This window comes from Bactrocera latifrons, unplaced genomic scaffold (assembly GCF_001853355.1).
Source record: "Bactrocera latifrons isolate USDA-ARS-PBARC rearing strain unplaced genomic scaffold, ASM185335v1 scaffold_219, whole genome shotgun sequence".
NCBI lineage: Eukaryota > Metazoa > Arthropoda > Insecta > Diptera > Tephritidae > Bactrocera > Bactrocera latifrons.
In genome coordinates, this window is record NW_017535730.1 from 257,890 (window position 1) to 277,072 (window position 19,183).

The 19,183-nt window shown below is 35.8% G+C and overlaps 1 protein-coding gene across 10 annotated transcripts in view; it reads right to left on the reverse strand.

Annotated features, from left to right (window-relative positions):
• The window catches only part of LOC108968498 (protein 4.1 homolog), a 91,260-nt gene that overhangs the window by 26,062 nt on the left and 46,015 nt on the right, over positions 1-19,183 (reverse strand). For all 10 annotated transcript variants that reach the window (XM_018932566.1, XM_018932565.1, XM_018932563.1 and 7 more), the window contains one exon: positions 7,545-7,595. The gene's annotated coding sequence lies outside the window, so the exon portion shown is untranslated. The remainder of the gene's footprint in view (positions 1-7,544; positions 7,596-19,183) is intronic.

The window sequence follows — 19,183 nt, forward strand, 5'->3', positions numbered from 1 at the left end:
TCMAAMGCAGGATAACTCTTGCCAACAGGTGCTACCTCGGACCGAGTAGGCAAATGAGAAGATCAAACTCTGTAAGTCACTCATTATTCTTCTCCTGCTATATGGTGCAGAGGCTTGGATGATGAGTCGACGTTGCGAGTTTTCGAGAGAAAAGTTCTGCGAAAGATTTATGGTCCTTTGCGCGTTGGCCACGGCGAATATCGCATTCGATGGAACGATGAGCTGTACGAGATATACGACGACATTGACATAGTTCAGCGGATTAAAAGACAGCGGCTACGCTGGCTAGGTCATGTTGTCCGGATGGAGGAAAACGCTCCAGCTCTGAAAGTATTCGACGCAGTACCCGCCGGGGGAAGCAGAGGAAGAGGAAGACCTCCACTCCGTTGGAAGGACCAAGTGGAGAAGGACCTGGCTTCACTTGGAATATCTAATTGGCGCCACGTAGCGAAAAGAAGAAACGACTGGCGCGCTGTTGTTAACTCGGCTATAATCGCGTAAGCGGTGACTACGCCAATCAAGAAGAAGAATATGTTTAAGACTAATATATATATGTTTTAGTAACCCTCCTCGACACAAAATGGGTAATGATAAAATTATTCCTTATAAACTCATAGGAGAAAGAAGCGGAATTTTTTGCTCTGTCTTTGCCGTTACCGTTTGATATACAAAACTCCTATACATACCCCTGCAAAGCGATATCAAAGCGTTCGCCACGTTTTAGTGATAATTGATGAATAATAGAATTAGAGGCATCTCCATTTTCCAATTAAAACTGTTATGTCTCCATGCATATGTCTTCAGCACACACTTAACCTTGTGTAAGTGAGTACTCGTAAGTTAACTTAATTGAATTAAATGTGTCACCTTCAGTAGGCACCCCAAGAATTTGTATGCGCCAAAGCATTATTCATTACAATAGTTATTTCTATATACAAACACTTATTCATCGAAATATTACAAAATAAAAATGGTTGGTTGAACTTCCATAAAAATTCATTGGTGCATACTTTTATCGTTCGTAGTTGCCCCCTTCTATACGAGAATTGCTGAATTTAACAAGACGTAGTAAGAGGGTTTTAATTAAAACTCTCATTATGAGAGATCCTAAAGAGCAAGCGTACAAAATACGGCTTGTGCAAGAACTGAAGACGCTCGAGCTTCCCAAGCGAAAAATTATGCCGATAAGAACGTAACCGTAAATGGCGACCCACTATTTGATGTCTGACATTGAAGCTTGTGATCTCGGCGCCATTTGAAAGATATAATCTTCAAAAAGCAAATGCCAAAGAATGTTCTTTCTAATATTAATAAACATTACCCATTAAATTTGAAGTTTCTGTGCTTTTTTTTTTTCAAATAGTAAGGAACCTCGAAATGAATCACCCTTTATAAACTGTGAACCATAAAAATAGTATTATTGTTGAGGTCTCTGAAAAGTTACTCTTATCATAGATAAAGCTAACTAGAATTCGAAAAAATTCACGCGAGTTTACTAATAAATATAGGTACATATGTACAGGTATATGATAATTGTTGTTTTAGTAAACAAACCATTCTTTGTTAGACCGCAGATAAGAAGAATGGCTGGTGTTTGGGGAAAACTGTCAGGTGAAATCGATGAACTGCTTGAAATATGCGAGTGTTTAGATAAGTTAAGGCCAATTAAAATAAAAGTTATCTCTCTAAATAAATGTAATTTCATATTTTTTATTTAATTTTCGATAAAAGGCCCAAACTTTTTTCGACAGCAGTGGCATGTTTACAAAGAAAACAACGTTGTGTTGAAGCTTCTGTTAACGGGCGCAGATTTTAATAGCAGTATGCGACGCCAATGCGAAGCAAATGACGCTGAATTATATCCGTTTGCTGTGGAACATTACGAACATACAAAGTTCGTATATTTTCCATTCGAATACTGATCAGGGCCGCCGGTCATTGTGATACCATGGAGACTAAGATCCCCTCACTGTCGAATACTACGAATACTTGTAATAGAATTCATCAGCGCAAAAAGTCTTATTTGTGCAACCTCCGAAACTTCGTCAAGAAACTCTACACCGATAATTGTCAGTCTCACATTCTTCTACCTTCTGACAGCTTCTTCAATAGTTGTCATATGGTGTTCCAAGTCTCCTGGCATTATATAATTCGCTTTGAATTGTATTCCTTGGCATGTGCGGCTCTTATTCCTCTTATTCAAAGCACGTTTGTATGCTTGCTGAACATGTCAAGAATTGACTCCACCGAGTCTCAGCTATATTTATAACATATTTGTCGATTATTGAGTTGTAAAAGCCTTTCTCGACGAACAAAGACCAAATTCTGCATTTCACTTATTATACACGTCCTGTTATAAGGTGAGAGGGTATAGACGATGACAACATCTTTACCATTAAGAGTTTCCGAGAGAAAGATTCTGCGAAAGATTTATGGTCCTTTGTGAATCGGTAACGACGAATACCAAATTCGAATGGATGAAAACACTCCACCTCTGATAGTACTCGATTTAGTAACCGCCGGAGTAAACAGGGGAAAAGGAAGACATCCACTCTTGGACTACTTGGAATCTCCAATTGGCGGCAAACAACGAAAATGAAGAATGACTGGTGCGCTGTTGGAAAGTTCTCTGAGCGCCATTCATTAGCGAGTGGCCAGAAACTATTCTTGTAAACATCTGTTGAAGGCGAGCTAATGCGACAAGGCGAAACAGCACCCTCCAAGGCTGGGAACCGCCACGCAAAATACACCCCTAATGAAAATAAAGACGGAAATACCAAAAATTTTATTGGATGCGATCAATAACCTCTCACAATATCAATGAAGGACACCTAATCAATATATTTATGATTAATAGTTAAGCCAGATTTTTACCTCTATAAATTACTGAAGCACCCTCGAATCAAATACGGACATACAATTAGTAAATGAAATCGTTCAATCCTCTTGCACTTCCTGTATGTGCAGCTACCGTTATGTGACCGTCACTTCATTTAGTGGATCAATCAAAGCAAGAGCAACGAATGCTCTTAGCAGTTGACAGTTTCGAGCGTCTAAGGAGTCAACTCGCGACTCATTTGCTAAGGGTTACTTATTTCCAGCGCTTATGCGTCACAAGTGCTTACAATGTTGTGCCATGACCTGGATGTGCGTGTGGTGCCATAAAGTCCCCAGCTTAAAAATCAGCGTCGCGTGTCTCCTATGATTTTTTTTTGTTTTCCGTTTCAACAGTAGCATTTCCTTGTATATAAGTACTTGGCAATGTATGTACTATACATACATACATACACATACACATGTACTATACATACATACATACTATGCATACATTGTCACCTATGTACATATGTATCTACATACAGCACATAGCACCGAAATCAAGGCTCGTATTGTATGCAAGTAGTTCGTTTTTATTGTTTTACAATTTAATTGGAGTTTACAATGTGGCCAGAGTTTCTTCCTCTGCAACTGTGTTAGCTTCCCCAACGGCCCACTCGCCTTGCTTGGCGCCAGACGGCAATTTGACTGTCAATTTGCGGAATTTCCTGACCAAATAATTACATTTTCCGTTTCTATATCGGCACGACAATCGGGTACCGTTAAGTCAACGTATCCATAAACAGGATCTAACAAAACACACTTTATAATTTGCTGTCTGCGAGTGCCGTAGCAACTTTGTTTCAGACAAATAGTACTAGGTGCTGTTATGTGTTATGAGCGTGTGTGAGTAGCGAACAGCAATGAGGTAATCATTCCACCCCAAACTGAATCATAGTCATCACGTCACTCCAAATCGTCATCATCTGTGTGCCAATTTCAAACGAGAAAATGTGTGTGAAATTATTTTTACGATTGTCGAGCTCCATTTAGTGGTGCGCATGCGTAGACCAAGGCACACCACACTATACACTCAAGTGTATAGGAAACTACTCACAGCAACATTTTGTAGCTGATTTGGCGCCATGGCAGTCGCCACTGTGGGGTTAAAGTCAGTAAAAAAAAAAGAAAAAAAACCACTGAATCAGCAATTAACGACACATTCACATATAAAACGCGCGATTGAACTTTAAAAATGTTATAAACATGTAAGTCATAACTTTTCCTACGATTTATTGCGGCAAATAATTTTTTACCGTTCGTGCTGAATTTTGAGTAAACAATAGCAATTACTTGGGTGTACCACTTTGTTGTGAGTTGTAATCAAATTTTAGTCAGAAGCTACATATTTCAATTTTAGACTATTTTCTACACGAAATTTCCTGCTGCATAGATACTTGATTTGAGAAATCAAAATAGTCATTATTGTTTAGTATACGCTAGTCTTTCTGAGGTACACAAATTGAATTCGGTGATTTTTACGATGAGTGAAATTATTCAACAAAGAAGTTCCATTAAATTTTGTGTGCAGAATCAAATATTAAGTGCCGAATCGTGGAAAAGGCCGTCAGTGATAATTTTTTTTTTTACACTCTCGCAACAAAGTTGCTAAGGAGAGTATTATAGTTTTGTTCACATAACGCTTGTTTGGAAGTACTAAAACTAAAAGAGTCAGATATAGGGTTATATATACCAAAGTGATCAGGGTGACGAGTAGAGTTGAAATCCGCCCCCTACTAACTCTTTTGTACATATCTCGAAAACTACTATAGCTATGTCAACCAAACTGTATATGGTCGTTTCTTTTAGGCATTTCCATATACAGTTCAAAAATGGAAAGAAATCGGATAGTAACCACGCCCACCTCCCATACAAAGATTATGTTGAAAATCACTAAAAGTGATAGTAAAAAAACCTCAGAAATACTAAATTTTACGGAAGAAATGCCAGAAGGAAGCTGCATCCAGGCTTTTTTTAAAAATTGAAAATGGGCGTGGCGTCGCCCATTTATGAACCAAAAACCATATCTCAGAAAGTACTCGACCGATTTTAATGAAATTCGGTATATAGTATTTTCTTAACACCCTGATGACATGTACCAAATATGGGTGAAATCGGTGCACAACCACGCCTGAAATCCCGATTATCACTTTATCATGCGAGAGTATAAAATGTTCGGTGAGACCCGAACTTAGCTCTTCCTTACATATAAAGTATTCAAAGAGCGTTGAGGAGGTATTGACGATTACCCACGTCAAAGAGGGTCATCAACATCATTTGATAATCAACATGTCAATAAGATATGGTGCTTGAGACGATTAATAGTCAGAGATCTTGCTGGCATCGTTGGAATATCGGAAGAGCAGTGAAAACTATTTTGAAAGATCATTTGGGCCTGAGAAAAGTGAAAGTTTCAAATTCACAAAATTTTTTTCGAAAAAACCGAATATCGTAGTAAATGTGAGCCGAAACCAAAAAAAACACATCTAAACAGTTAAAAAATCAGGATAATGTTGACAGTTTTCTTTGATTAACGAGGTGTAGTGTACTCCGAATTCCTTACGGCGGGCCAAACTGTAAGCAAGAAATACTATTTGAAGTCGGATTTATGGGCCGCATACTCGATTCATTCTTTGTGAGTTTTTCGCCAAATTTCGCATTCGCCTGATTTAGTTCGGTGTGACTTCTGGCTATTCAGCAAACTCAAACGACCGGTCCGGGGTCAATTGAAGACATTAAACATGAATCACTCTGCGAATTGAAGGTTATTCCGGAAATTGTCTTTAATAACTTTTTCAAGGATTGGAAAAACCGTTTGTTACAAATGAAATAAGGCCAAGGAGGATTACTTTGAGGGGAACGACTTAGATGTTCAAGAATATATAATAATCAAAGTCTTACTATTTTTTGCTTCATAGTAGTATATCTGTTCATTGCCTCTCCGTTAAAACGGAAATATTTGAAAATATTTATAATTTCATTACTTCACGTACATTTCATAATAGACTAGCTATCGATATGAAATTATTTCAAAATGGTTGTATTTATCAGGAGGTATAAAATCTTTGAAGTTCCTCACCCCTCATTCGGTGAATTCCATCTTCAATCTGTTTATAAGGTGAAATACATAGGGCTTATCCTTGATATAAAGCTTTCATGAAGGCTAAATATTGAAGGGAGGAGTAAGGATGGCATCTGTTTCCTTATATTGCTATAGAAGAGCTATAGGGAAAAGACGGGGACTTTCATCAAAGGTGGACTTTTGGCTATACGAACTCGTAGTCAAGGTAATGATGTTCTATGGTGTATTCGTTCGGGGAAGGGCGCCCGAAAGGATTACTCTTTCTGCAGCTTGGACGTATAAAATAGGCCTGCGGACTGCATCAACAATAGTATCGCACATAGCACCCGTGGACATTCCAGGTAGGTGCATTGCTGCGAAATGCTCTGCTCAGGGGGTCCAAACAAGGGGTCCGAACAAGGGTATGACGATATACTTTTGCTCTCCTTCTTCAACTGCATTCCTTAAAACTTGGATTGCTGCGTTATAGAAGCTAGTCATGGCGGCTTTTAATCTGCTCATATACTGTCGAAGGATGTGTGGATGGGAAAAAGTCGCTGGAGAAGAAGCGCAGTAAGCTTTTCCACGGATAGCTAGAAGCTAGCCTAGCTATGTTAGATTGTTGGAGTGGCAATTTCCTTTAAAGACCTCTCCGTCAATCTTAGATTTATGCTACCGGAACACTGTAGTGTGTTTCAGGCAGAATTGGCAGCTTTTAAGGCGACGGTAGACATTTTCAAAAAGGTGAACAGCAGAGCGGCAGTACTGATGCTGAGCTCACTAACTATGCGCGCAAAGCCAGTGTGTCTTTTTCACTAAAAATAGCATCGAACTACTTAATCATCAGACTCATTAGGTGCATGGAAAGAGAGAAATTGCTGGTAACTGTAAAGCCGATGAGCTAGTCAGAAGAGGCACCGCTCACATCGGAATGGGTCCGAGTTGAATCTTCATTGGACTTCACATGCGCTTAGCAGGCACTGATCGACAACCCACTACTGTGGGACTGCTAGATATTTTTGCCTAGGCTACTTTGCACAATTTATGCATTCATACGGTAAGGTAAAAAATCTTAACAGACACAAGTTGTCAATGCTATATTGAGGATGTTAAGGTGAAAACATCCAGGCAGTCTTACCTTCGGCAAACCTGAAGACATATAGTACAAGAAACTTTGACTGAAGGCCGAAGTTTTCAAAACTGTATAATAGTTAATAACAGTATATGAATTCATGATTATTCAGGCTACTGAACTTCATAAAATAAATTGGTCGAGTGTTACAATCGGCAGAGACTCTTTCTAATGAATAAAACTTCTTTTCAAAAAATTTCCATTTGAGAGCATCCAGCGATTTGGTCTAAAATAATAAATGGTCTCAAAAATCTAAAAATAACAACAACATGCCAATTATGATTTTTATTAATAAGCACTTGTCGTTTTAAAATTGCGTGGCAAGGTGTAGGTCACGAACAATTTCGATCAAAACTGAAATACATATATGCAATAATAATCATACATACATACATATGTGCACTTGCATGTATGTAAGTAAATGGCATGCGTAATTCTTATTTGATTAAAAAAGAGTTTGACTTAATTACTCACTCGTTAAAATAAAGTACTTTTTGTTGTAGACGAAGTCCGAGAACGTGTCAACTGTAAAAGAACAAGGAAGAGCTTGTAAAAAAGCTATAAAGTAATACATTGAGTGTTGATAAAATATATGTACATATGTATGAATTTATAATTATATAAAAGAAATATATACTTAGTATTATATAAAGGAATTATATACTTAATGAAGCAAAAAATGTAAAAATAACTATAAAACTAAGTTAGAATGTGCTAAAGAAGTAAATTCAAATAAAATAGAAAAGCAAAAGCCACGACATTAAGCCTCGTTAATACTCGTGTATTTAGCAACGAATCATGTTGCTACGTGTGTACTCTTGTAGCTAGCTGTATATCTTAAAAGTATGTATGAATATACTTTGTTTTCGTTCAAGCGCCGGCTCACGCTGCTGATGCTCTTGGGCGAAAGCCGGTTTCTACAGTCAACTTTCAAGTTTATGGTGACGTGTTGCCGCTATATGATGTCATAAACTCTTATAACTGAAATATAAAACTGCCGGTGACTGTCTTCATACAAAATTTAAATTTAAAATATGTATTTTATTTAAATTCAACTTTTCAATGCCAGTTCACGATACGTAGTGAACTCGTTATAATATTTAATAAGATTAATAATAGGGTAGTCGAAAAAGTCTTTTCGTATTTTGAATGAAAATTTGTGAAGTTTGCGGAGACAATGCTGTATCAGTTGGTGTAGCACAACAATGGTTCGCTCGCTTACGTTCTGGAAATTTCGATGTGAAATATGCACCTTGCTCTGCTCGACCTATAGTTGAAAAGTCGATGAAATTATGGAAAAGATTGACCAGAACCGTCACATAAGTAGCCACGACTTCGCTATGGAACTTAACATTCATCATCAAACGGTTTTGAACCATTTAAAAAAGACTGGCTACAATAAGAAGCTCGATGTTTGGATAACATATGTATTGTCTGTGAAAAAATTTAATGGACCGAATTAACATCTGCGATTCTTTGCTGAAACGAAATGAAAAAGAACCATTTCTGAAGCGAATAGTAGCAGGAGACGAAAAGTGAATCAAATACCACAATAATGTACGAAAAAGTTCATGGTACAAGCGTGGTGAAGCTCATAAAATGGTCGCAAAGCCAGGATTGACGGCTCGAAAGGTTATGCTGAGCGTTTGGTGGGATTGTAAAGGAATCATCCACTGCTGTGAGCTGCGCCAACTTGGTCGAACGATTGATTCTACATTTTAGTATCAACAACTGATCAGATTGAAGCAAGCAATCGAAAAAAATGGTCAGAACTGATCAAGAGAAAGGAAAGGGTCTTCCATTTTTTTTAAAAAGTTTTACACTGATGGAATAATGTCTCTAGCGGAAAATGACAGAAAGTGATCGAGCAAAATGATACATATTTGGTTCATTAAAGTTCTTTATAAATATAAAAAATAAGTTTAAGTTTGATTAGAACGAATTTATAGGGTATCCAACGTTTTCTGTTGGGTATTACAAACTTCATGGTAGACTTAATATGAACTGTTCTGGTTACTTTTGAGTACATACATACATATGTACATATTTATATACGTACGACCTCACAAAGTTTATTAGAGAAATACCGATTTATCAAAGACTTGAATGCTGAGTGTCGGAAAGTGAGTTTAATTGACTAAATTCGCGGATGACATAAGCGTACAACAACAAATAATCGGCACTCAATGGCATAAACAAACCGGCAAAGCGCACCAACATACATACATACTTGCACAAATAGCAATTTATGAAAAACATACATTTATTATATATTTATTAAAATCAACAATGGCAAAGTGGCAGCAGAAACAAAAACAGAAACAGAATTTAAAAAATAAAAATAAAGTAAACATATGTATGTATGTATGTATGGACATATAGACATGCATGTGATACTATGTACATATACATATATAAATATATAAAATTTGTTTTGAAGTTGAAGTGCCCTCAGTATAAGCGAAAATTAATTTTATGACACGTGAAAATAAACGAAAGTGAATTTTGTGAGTTTTCGCGTTACTCAAAGTCTGGTTGAATACATACATATATGTATGTACCTCAAAAAAAGGTAGACATACATATGTATGTTTATCGTAATCAGCAGTTAGTGCAAATCCGTCAGTTAATATCTGTCAAAAGTGAGCAATTAAAAAATGACAGCTGTAACTTTAAATTGTAAACAGAAATCAGCTGCGGTAAGAATTTTTATGTTTTCGTGTAATATTTTTCATAAAAAATTATTATTATTTTGTTAAACGTTGATTAGCCAACCAGACTTTGTGAAAACAGCAATTTTATTCTATGTACCCTAGCATAATGCTACCATAAACAAAAAAAAAAAAAAAACAAGTAAGGAAGGGATAAGTTCGGATGTCACCGAACATTTTATACTCTCGCATGACAAGTTTCATCAAGATACATATCTCAATTTTTACTCAAGTTACAGCTTGCACGGACGGATTCACCCATATTTCGAACATATCATCAGGGTGTTAAGAAAATATTATATACCGAATTTCATTGAAATCGGTCGAGTAGTTCCTGACATATGGATTTTGGTCCATAAGTAGGCGACGCCACACCTGGGTGCAGCTTCCTTCTGCCATTTTTTTCCGTAAAATTTAGTGTCTCTGCCGTTTTTTGTTAGTCGGTTAATGCACTTTTAGTGATTTTCATCATAACCTTTGTATAAGAGGTGGACGTAGTTATTAACCGATTTCTTCCATTTTTGAACTGTATGTGGAAATGCCTGAAGGAAACGACTCTATAGAGTTTGGTTGACATAGCTATAGTAGTTTCCGAGATATGTACAAAAAACTTAGTAGGGACGGGGCCACGCCCACTTTTCCAAAAAAATTACGTCCAAATATGCCCCTCCCTAATGCGATCCTTTGTGCTAAATTTCACGCACGGACGGACAGACAGACATCCGGATTTCAACTCTACTCGTCACCCTGATCACTTTGGTATATATAACCCTATATCTGACTCTTCTAGTTTTAGAACTTACAAACAACCGTTATGTGAACAAAACTATAATACTCTCCTTAGCAACTTTGTTGCGAGAGTATATAAACGAATTTGCAAAAACGAAATTGGTACCACTGGTTAAAGGTTAACTAGAAACGATATTCATAGTATTCATTAAAAGCTAACGGGCCACTAAGATGCCATTTGGTAAATGCAAACTAGAGGTTGTGAGAAATAAGTTGCTCTTAAGAAACTGAAAATAGGATTTTTGACAGAAATTTTTACAAAAAAAATGAAAATTTTGCGACATTTTTCTTCAAATAGTTGTAATCGCAAAAAAATCCTTCAACCAAGTCTTTAAGCATTATAACTTCAGTACCTGTGTAAAATTTCATGAAGATCGGCTGGGTAGTTCCCGAGTAATCTTGTCAACAGACTTCAAAAACACAGATTCGGCGCACTTAGCCAAGCCAGCTTCGAGCGCACAAGTTCTCAAGGCTGTATCTCCGAAACTATTACTCGAATCAACTTGAAAATTTAGAACAATATTCTATAGATGTGGTTGAATTTAATTAGATAATAAAAAAATCGATTTTTTAAACCCGTAAATCCAGGTAACCCCTTAAAAAATCCAACTCGTGCAAGGTAAATGGACCTAAAACGAGATGGGGATCGAACTAGGTTGTCATAAGGAATGTTTGTTCAGCTATGAAGCTTACTTTGAATTCATTGGGTATATTAATAAACAAAATTGTCACAGATTGAGTGATGATAATCTACAAATCATGTAACATACTCTAAAAGTCACTTTTGAGTGTGATTTATGAGAAGAAGGAATTATTTCTTCAAAAAGTGAAGCCGACCGTAATGTTACAGTCATTGGGAAACGCTATAGAGGCATTGTTAATGACTTTTTCCTGTGCCTGATGGACGATGTTGATGTGGACAACTTATGGTTTCAACAAAAGAGCACTACAGCCAACGAAGCAATCAATTTATTGAAGAAGACTTTTGGTGTGCGCTTTATCTTGCGTCGCGGATCTACGGTGTGGCCTTCAAGATCGTGCTATTTGAAACCGCTGGACTCTTTGTGGGGTTATGTGAAGTCGCTGGCCTACAAAGTTAGGCCCGAGGCAATTGATACTAGGCACGTTATTCAAGCTAAAGTTATAGGCGCCTGAAAACCGCATGCCTAAAAAATACCCTTTATGATAAATGATTAATATATGCATACATATTTTACAGTTGGTCGAAAGTTTTGTAATTACCTTGGCGCTAAAATTGTTTGATTTTTCTATTTTTAGTTTTGTACAGCAATTCAAGGGTATGACTATGATGATATATATACTACAATATGACGTGTTGCTGATAGTGTTTCTGATAAGAACACTCAGGTGTTCGCAACGACCGTCAATTCATTCAAGCAATATAATATTAATATTATATTATATACATATATATGTACATATAATATATACTACACAAATTACGCATTTTTTGATTGCTTGAATTCGCTTTAAGAATACAATAATTTATTAGACCAAGGTACGAAATTTATGAAAAAATGCATCATAGTACGTTGAAACCCATCAGAAACGAAAGATAAAGTAACAAGAAAGAAAGGAAAAATATTTACGAGCGATGTGAGATCGGATTAAGGGTTTAAACTAATTTAGCTCGAAGGCTTCTGCACTTGCAATAACCTGTTGAAGATTATTCCAAAAATATCGAATCGGTTTTTGTTTTTATCTCGCAATTTTTCCATATTTTCTCACCGTTTAAAACTTCCATGAATACTCCAAGATTGAAATTAGCCAAATCGGTTCAGCCGTTCTCGAGTTTTAGTCAGACTAACGAGCAGCAATTAATTTTTATATATATTATATAGAATATTTGAATTTGAATTGTTCTCTTTCTATTTATATTATGCTATAAAATTTTGATTTACTTCTATATTTCAACCATAGAAATTGAATCATTAACAGAAGCCATTCGCAAGTTATTTATTGTTTGTTTATATGGTATGACATCACCGCTTTTCTTTATCACTTTGTTGGATATGTTTTCAAGCACATTCGTACGAGTGCGCTCATAAAAATATCAGTGAAGCATAATCTAGCGATAAGAGCAGCATAATTTCATTAATAATAATGACATGTTTGAGAAATGTACAAGTATAGAGTAGGCCTGATGTTTGATCGAAGCAACACTGTATTTCAGCTATATTTTAGAATTTTTTTAGTGAAGTATAATTATTATTATTATTCCCAAGTTGGTATCTAACCTAATTCTACAAGATTTTTTATGATTTGTGAAATAATTAGAAATTTACGAACTGTTATCTAACTCATTTTTTCAAATGAATTTTGTGGTATTAAATTTTAGAGTAACAAAACACAAATTTATTTAGGTTAGGGTAGATGGCTCATCCACAAGACTGTGGACAGTTAAAATTCCTGTAATTTTTAACATCCTTGAAACTATCACCAATTTGCTGAAGATGTCTGAATGTGTGATCCTTAATAGTTAACTCTACCTCGTTGATCCTCAGTGGTTTCTATGATGAGATCTTGTTCCTACTTGAGAATAGTATCTTATTCGACTTATGAGCATTTACTTAGCTGATATTATTAGTATATGCTTTTTAGAGTGTCATTCATTACATATCAATTTGGCTGCTCTTTCATCAAATTTTCACAGAAGCGCAATTGTTATAAGTGTACACAATAGATGCAACAGTCACCTATTCTGAGGACTGTCTGTACGCGCTAACCTGAGCGATTTGGCTTCGTTCCATTCTGCATTATTCTTCCCGCAGCCTAGCCTTAAATTATTAAATGCGTTTATGTCAAGGAAAACGTCCAAGGCATATTCTCTAGAGCTACAACTATATTTAAAGTCAACGAGTGTAGTGTAGTCTCAGTGGATCTAATTCGTATACGCTTGTTGAGCTTTCTAAAAGTAAACTGATGAAATCTTGGCCCTAATATAGGCATCTAGAAGTGTCTTTGAGTGTCTTCAGAAAGATTAGGTTAGACTTGTTGGCATACAGTCTTTCGAAGACCCGCCTCTGGTACGAATATGACCCACACCACTGTCCAAGGATAGACGCATAGTTATGCCTTAAACATGCCAGTTTGAAGAACTTTGCCTCCCTTTGCCTCCACCAAGACAGCTTGTAATAGAGGACATGCAATCTAATATGTTTTATTGAGAATATTCGTAAGCGTGACGATGCCTTCCTCTAGTTCAGAGGTTCAATCACATGCCATGAGTCTAGTTAAATTCCCTATTTTACTTTAAATCCTACATACCTATGGACAGAAAACGCGTACGGTCGAAGTACCTCACAACTTCTGAATAAGTGAGCTAGTGTGTAATATTACATTGACAATGTTCGTCAGGATCGACCCATATAACAAGTGATCCAAGTAGAGGTACTTTTTTCAAAAGCCTTTTTATTTTACACGAAGACGTTTACGAGCCACATTTTGTTCAGCGATGAGCCCATTTCTGGCTCAATGGTTATGTAAACAAAATTTCCGGATTTGAGACGAAGAGCAACCTGAAGAGATTCAAGAGCCACCATTTCATCTAGACAAGGTTTGATGTGGTTTATGGGCCGGTGGAATCTTCGGTACATATTTCTTCAAAAATTATGCCGGTGAGAAAATAACCGTTATCGCGCCATGATAACCGACTATTTGATGCCTGAAATTGAAGCACGTGATTTCGGCGACATTTGGTTTCAACAAGAGGCCACTTCCCACACATCGCATTTATCAATAGATTTATTCAAAGAACACTTGGATGAGCAGATAATTTCACGTTTTCACCCGATCAATTGGCCAGCATGATCGTGTGATACACACGGTTAGACTTTTCCTGTGGGGATATATAAAATCTAAAGTCTATGATGACCATCCCATTTAGGTTCAGGCCTTGGAGCAAAACATCGGGTTTGTCATTCGACTGTTACCAGACGAAATGCTCGAACGAGTCATCGAAAATTGGACTTAACGGATGGACTAACGGAGACATTGTCGCGGCCTAATTTTGAAAGAGATAATCTTCAAAAAATACTTGTCAAAGAATGTTTTTTCGAATGTTAATAAACATTCCGTATTAATTTTGAAGTTTCCGTGCTTTTTTTTTTAAGTAAGGAACCTCGAAATGGATCATCCTTTACATTGATTCCTCCCTCCAGTTAGCTATACCTAGTTTGCTTATCTAATATACTGACATTATTTTCATAAAATGTTACGAAAATAGATAGGTGTATTTATTTATGGTAAATTAATCGTAAAACTACAACAACTTCGCCATATCGAAGATGTACATATGTCAGCATACTACTTATAAGTAGATTATATGCGAGTAGTATGGTATTGTAGTTTTAGGTTGTAGTTGTCTATTGGCATCTTTCCATAATTGCTTTCAATTAATGGACACAGACAGGGAAAAACAACAATGGCAAAGTTATATATCGATATATACATTGTGAGCAAAAGAAAGCTAATATACAAATGCCACATGATATATACATATTTATTCAAGAAAAATATCTACAGGGGTACATACCATATTTGCCATATCGATTGTTGGGCACTAACTTGTTTTAGTGTTAAGAGATTGCTTTTAACAAAAGTACGTTTTTCTAGTAAACAACAAGCATACATATATATAATAATATAATTAATAATTTAACTTCCTGCTGAGAAACCTAAAAAAAGTTAATCTATGAACCTGAATTTCTCAGTGCGACTTTCCCACTTTCCTATTCTACAGAACAATTATTTCTCCATTACTTTTATATAAGAAATTATTTTCTCAACGCAACCCAATTGGCACGAGACATTCCCGACAAACGCAGAAAAACGCTCCATGCATTCACAGCCGCGGCCACACCTTAAATTTTGCAATTGATGCTGAACGCGCTCAATTAAGTTCAAGAAAATTAATGAAGAATGTTGCCACAAATGCCCATTTGTTTGTTGCTTGTTGCAACAAGCCAACATATTAGTACATTCAAGCATATGTACATACATACATACATATATGTATACAAATGGATACAAGTTATAAGACTTTTCCTGTCTTCAACGCAACATCTAATGATTAATGGCCGACAATTTAACGTTTGGTGTAAATTGATTGGTGAAAGTTTCACTGAAACCACCTTACCTTACAACTCCTACCTCAACTCGTGCTAGTGAGATATGTATGTATGTACTTATCATAAGTAGATAGTTAAATATATACATATGTAGATGTAAACAATTATTAAATAGTCATATGTATGTAGTATATCAAATAGGCCAGTATAAATACAAGTTTAGGAAACAGATTTCTGAACCGAAAATAAAMCAATATGAATAGGAAATTTTTTAAGTAATTACTAAAGACCATAAGCCAAAGAGAATTTGGCCCGAGCAAAAGATCGCACTAGAAACAAAAAATTTCAATATTTGCTTCAAGGTGCCTACAGCGAGGACGCTCACCGCCGAGCTGAGCGCACCCACTGTATTCGCCAGATCGGACCCAGCAATAATTATATCATCTATTTTGGACTTAAAAATTGAATTAGTGGAAAAGAATTTGGTTTTTCTTGCTTTAACCTGGATAAATCCCTGTCAATTCTGGTAGCGTACCGGCTGCCATAAGAATCGAATTTCACTGTAATGTGGATAAAAACCTCGATGAATTTTACTATCGCACAGTTATCGTAATGCTTGAGGATCGTTACAACAACTATATTACTTTAGAAGGAGATTATTTCGAACAATGAAATCATATTTTCATACAAAAAATTTGTCTGAAGTATATTTTCGAAAAGTAAAYAGAAACCTCCAAGGAAATCATATATTCGAAATTGTAAGGTTAGATTACCTTAAAGTGAAGTTAAAAGCAATGACAGCTCATAATAATGCGCAGGTCATACCGTTTACAAAGTTTTAGGAATGAAAAAASTTTTCCCCTTCCCACTTTTTTAGCGCAACTAGCCCAACTGTGGTTTTATAATCTTTTTAGATTTTTGGGTGCTTGGAAAATAATTTCGATTTTTTTGTTTTATTAATCCTGATAGTTTTAGATCGGCCGGATAAATCCGGGTCAGCTCCAGTACAATGGAAATGGGTTCGTAGAAATCGAATTTCACTATAATGAGGAGGTTAAGATGGATGTCTATATTGAAAGCCCGCAAGTTTTATACTATCGAAAGGGTTATCAACATTTTGGAACAACACTACAATAATTATATAACTTTAGATAGATTATTTCGAAGACTAAAATCATATTTTCATACGAAAAATGTGTCTGAATTTTTCAACTCCAAACATATTTTCGAAAATCATTCAGAACGAAGCACATTAAACAGCTTTTTCTCAAAACGCTATTTCACAGACGGTACGGAAAAGTTTTCAGAAGTGGCTGGAGTGATCAACTTGAAATTTTCACACGACCTTCTTAGACATATTTGTCAGATAATGATCGAAGGAAGACGATTTTTGAAAGCAATTTCGACTTTTTAAGCCGCTGTGTTATGTGAATTTTTTCACAAAAATYTGATTTATTATTATTACTTACTTGTATTTAGTAATAATAAGTTTWTTGGTTTTTTYGAYTTGAKATAATTTTAAGCAATGTGCCTTCCGCACGGCCAGACATATTTGTTTGTATGTTCTTCTAGAGATCGGCTAAGGCATCAAGCGAATCCAAAATGTTTCAAAATGAATCTGGGTTATTACTAATGTACCGTAAATTCTGTAAAGCACAGATTTCTAAAAGTAAAATGTGATCCAAAATATAACTGACGAATAACACGCGTGATGWTTTGTTAAAAGACCTAATTCCAAGCGGTATTGTCCGCATAGACTTTAGACTTTATATATTTCCCCAGAAAAAAAGTTACACCGTTAATATCACACGATCTTGGTGGCCAATCGACCGGCGCAAAACGTCAAATTATCTGCTCAGCAAAGTGAAATAAGTTCATTGATTGATTCTATATGTGGAAAGTGGCGCTGGCTTGTTGAAGCTAAATGTCGCCGAGATCACGAGCTTTAATTTCAGGCATCAAATAGTCGGGTATCGAGAAAGGTCGAGAGGCTTCAGTCCTTTCACAAGCTGTATTTGTATGCTTTCAATTTAAGATGTCGACGTAAAATGCGCCGTCGTTCCATACATTCGTCCGAGTTGCTGCGGCTCACCACGGTCTTCGGGTACACTCTCAGACGTGGTTTATTCGGTMGAATATGAACCAATAATGAATGCTGGGTCTCAAGATGGGAGATGGTGTTGYGAATACTACACTCAATATGTTGACCATAAGTTCATTCTTTASAGAAYGTGARTTTCGTAATAAAGTGGAACGATTTGTAAATTAGATTTTTTTCTGGGATAAGTCTTTCCCCGATTAAATGCCAAACAAATTTTCGGAAATGAAAATTCTTGTTTAGGAAATAAATGGTTAAATTTTTTTATCGAAAGGAGATTTTGTAAATAGTTTCAGTACGCAATTCGTTCGATAGGTCTAAAAACCGGTTTTTTTTTTTCTTAATTATACAGTCACTAGTCGCAAATAACACCTAGAGTCATGTATGCCAAATTTTATAGAGCAAATCAATAGTCATAGTCACATTTAAAGCACTAGGCATGAGTAAAAATTAAGCACATAAAATTATGTACGATTTTTCATTTTCAACAAAAAGCAGAAAAACAACACTCACGATATAGAATTCAGTTGTAATTTGGATATATTTCTTTATATTCAAAGGCATATATAAAATTAATATTTGAATTGTTTAAAACACTTTCCAAAACATATACAAATAAGTTTTTGAGGTCACTGCTGAGAGAGTCTACATCTGTTGTGTTGCTGACAGCGCGTCGCTTCAAAAGAATGTTTGCGAATTTGATGACGTCAGCGCAATCATTTACTCTTTCTATTAAAACAAGAACAAAGCAAAGAGCACAAAGATCGAATAAAATGATAGAAGATCAACGAATTTATATTGTATTTAGGTATGTTGGTGGATTTGTGCATGTGCCAACGGGTGTGGTTCCACCAATTTCAAAAGCAACAATAATAACAACAAATACGCTTCAAAATGGCATTGTGCGTTAAAATTAGATAGCGTAGCCGCAGTGCAAACAAAAAAAAAAAACAAAACATAGTAATAAAACTAAATTGAGCAACGAAAACTGGAAATGGCAGAAATATGTAAACCTGTAAAATGGCATCATCTGACCCTTCTAGCGCTGACAGACAGAAAACTAAATAGATTAAACGCTTTTTAGTGACCTCCGACGTTGCTCGTGTGCTGAGCTAATTAAACATTCACTTTTGGTTGTTCACTGGCCACTGCAACAATAAAGACCCAAAAACGAAGCTGACAACTACATACATACGAGATAGATAATCTCGGTTTTGCTTTAGCTCATATATACATACTTGATATGATTTGAATTTCGATATCTTCGTTTATARTAAAATATGTATGTATGTATGTATATAAATTTGTTTTCTGATTATTTTTTTTATTCCATTTATTCTTTTAACATATTTTTTTTAAGAAACATGCATTTGCTTCAGAAGCTTCCATCGTCTGGTTCAAGTACTCGCATATTTTGATAAAAAA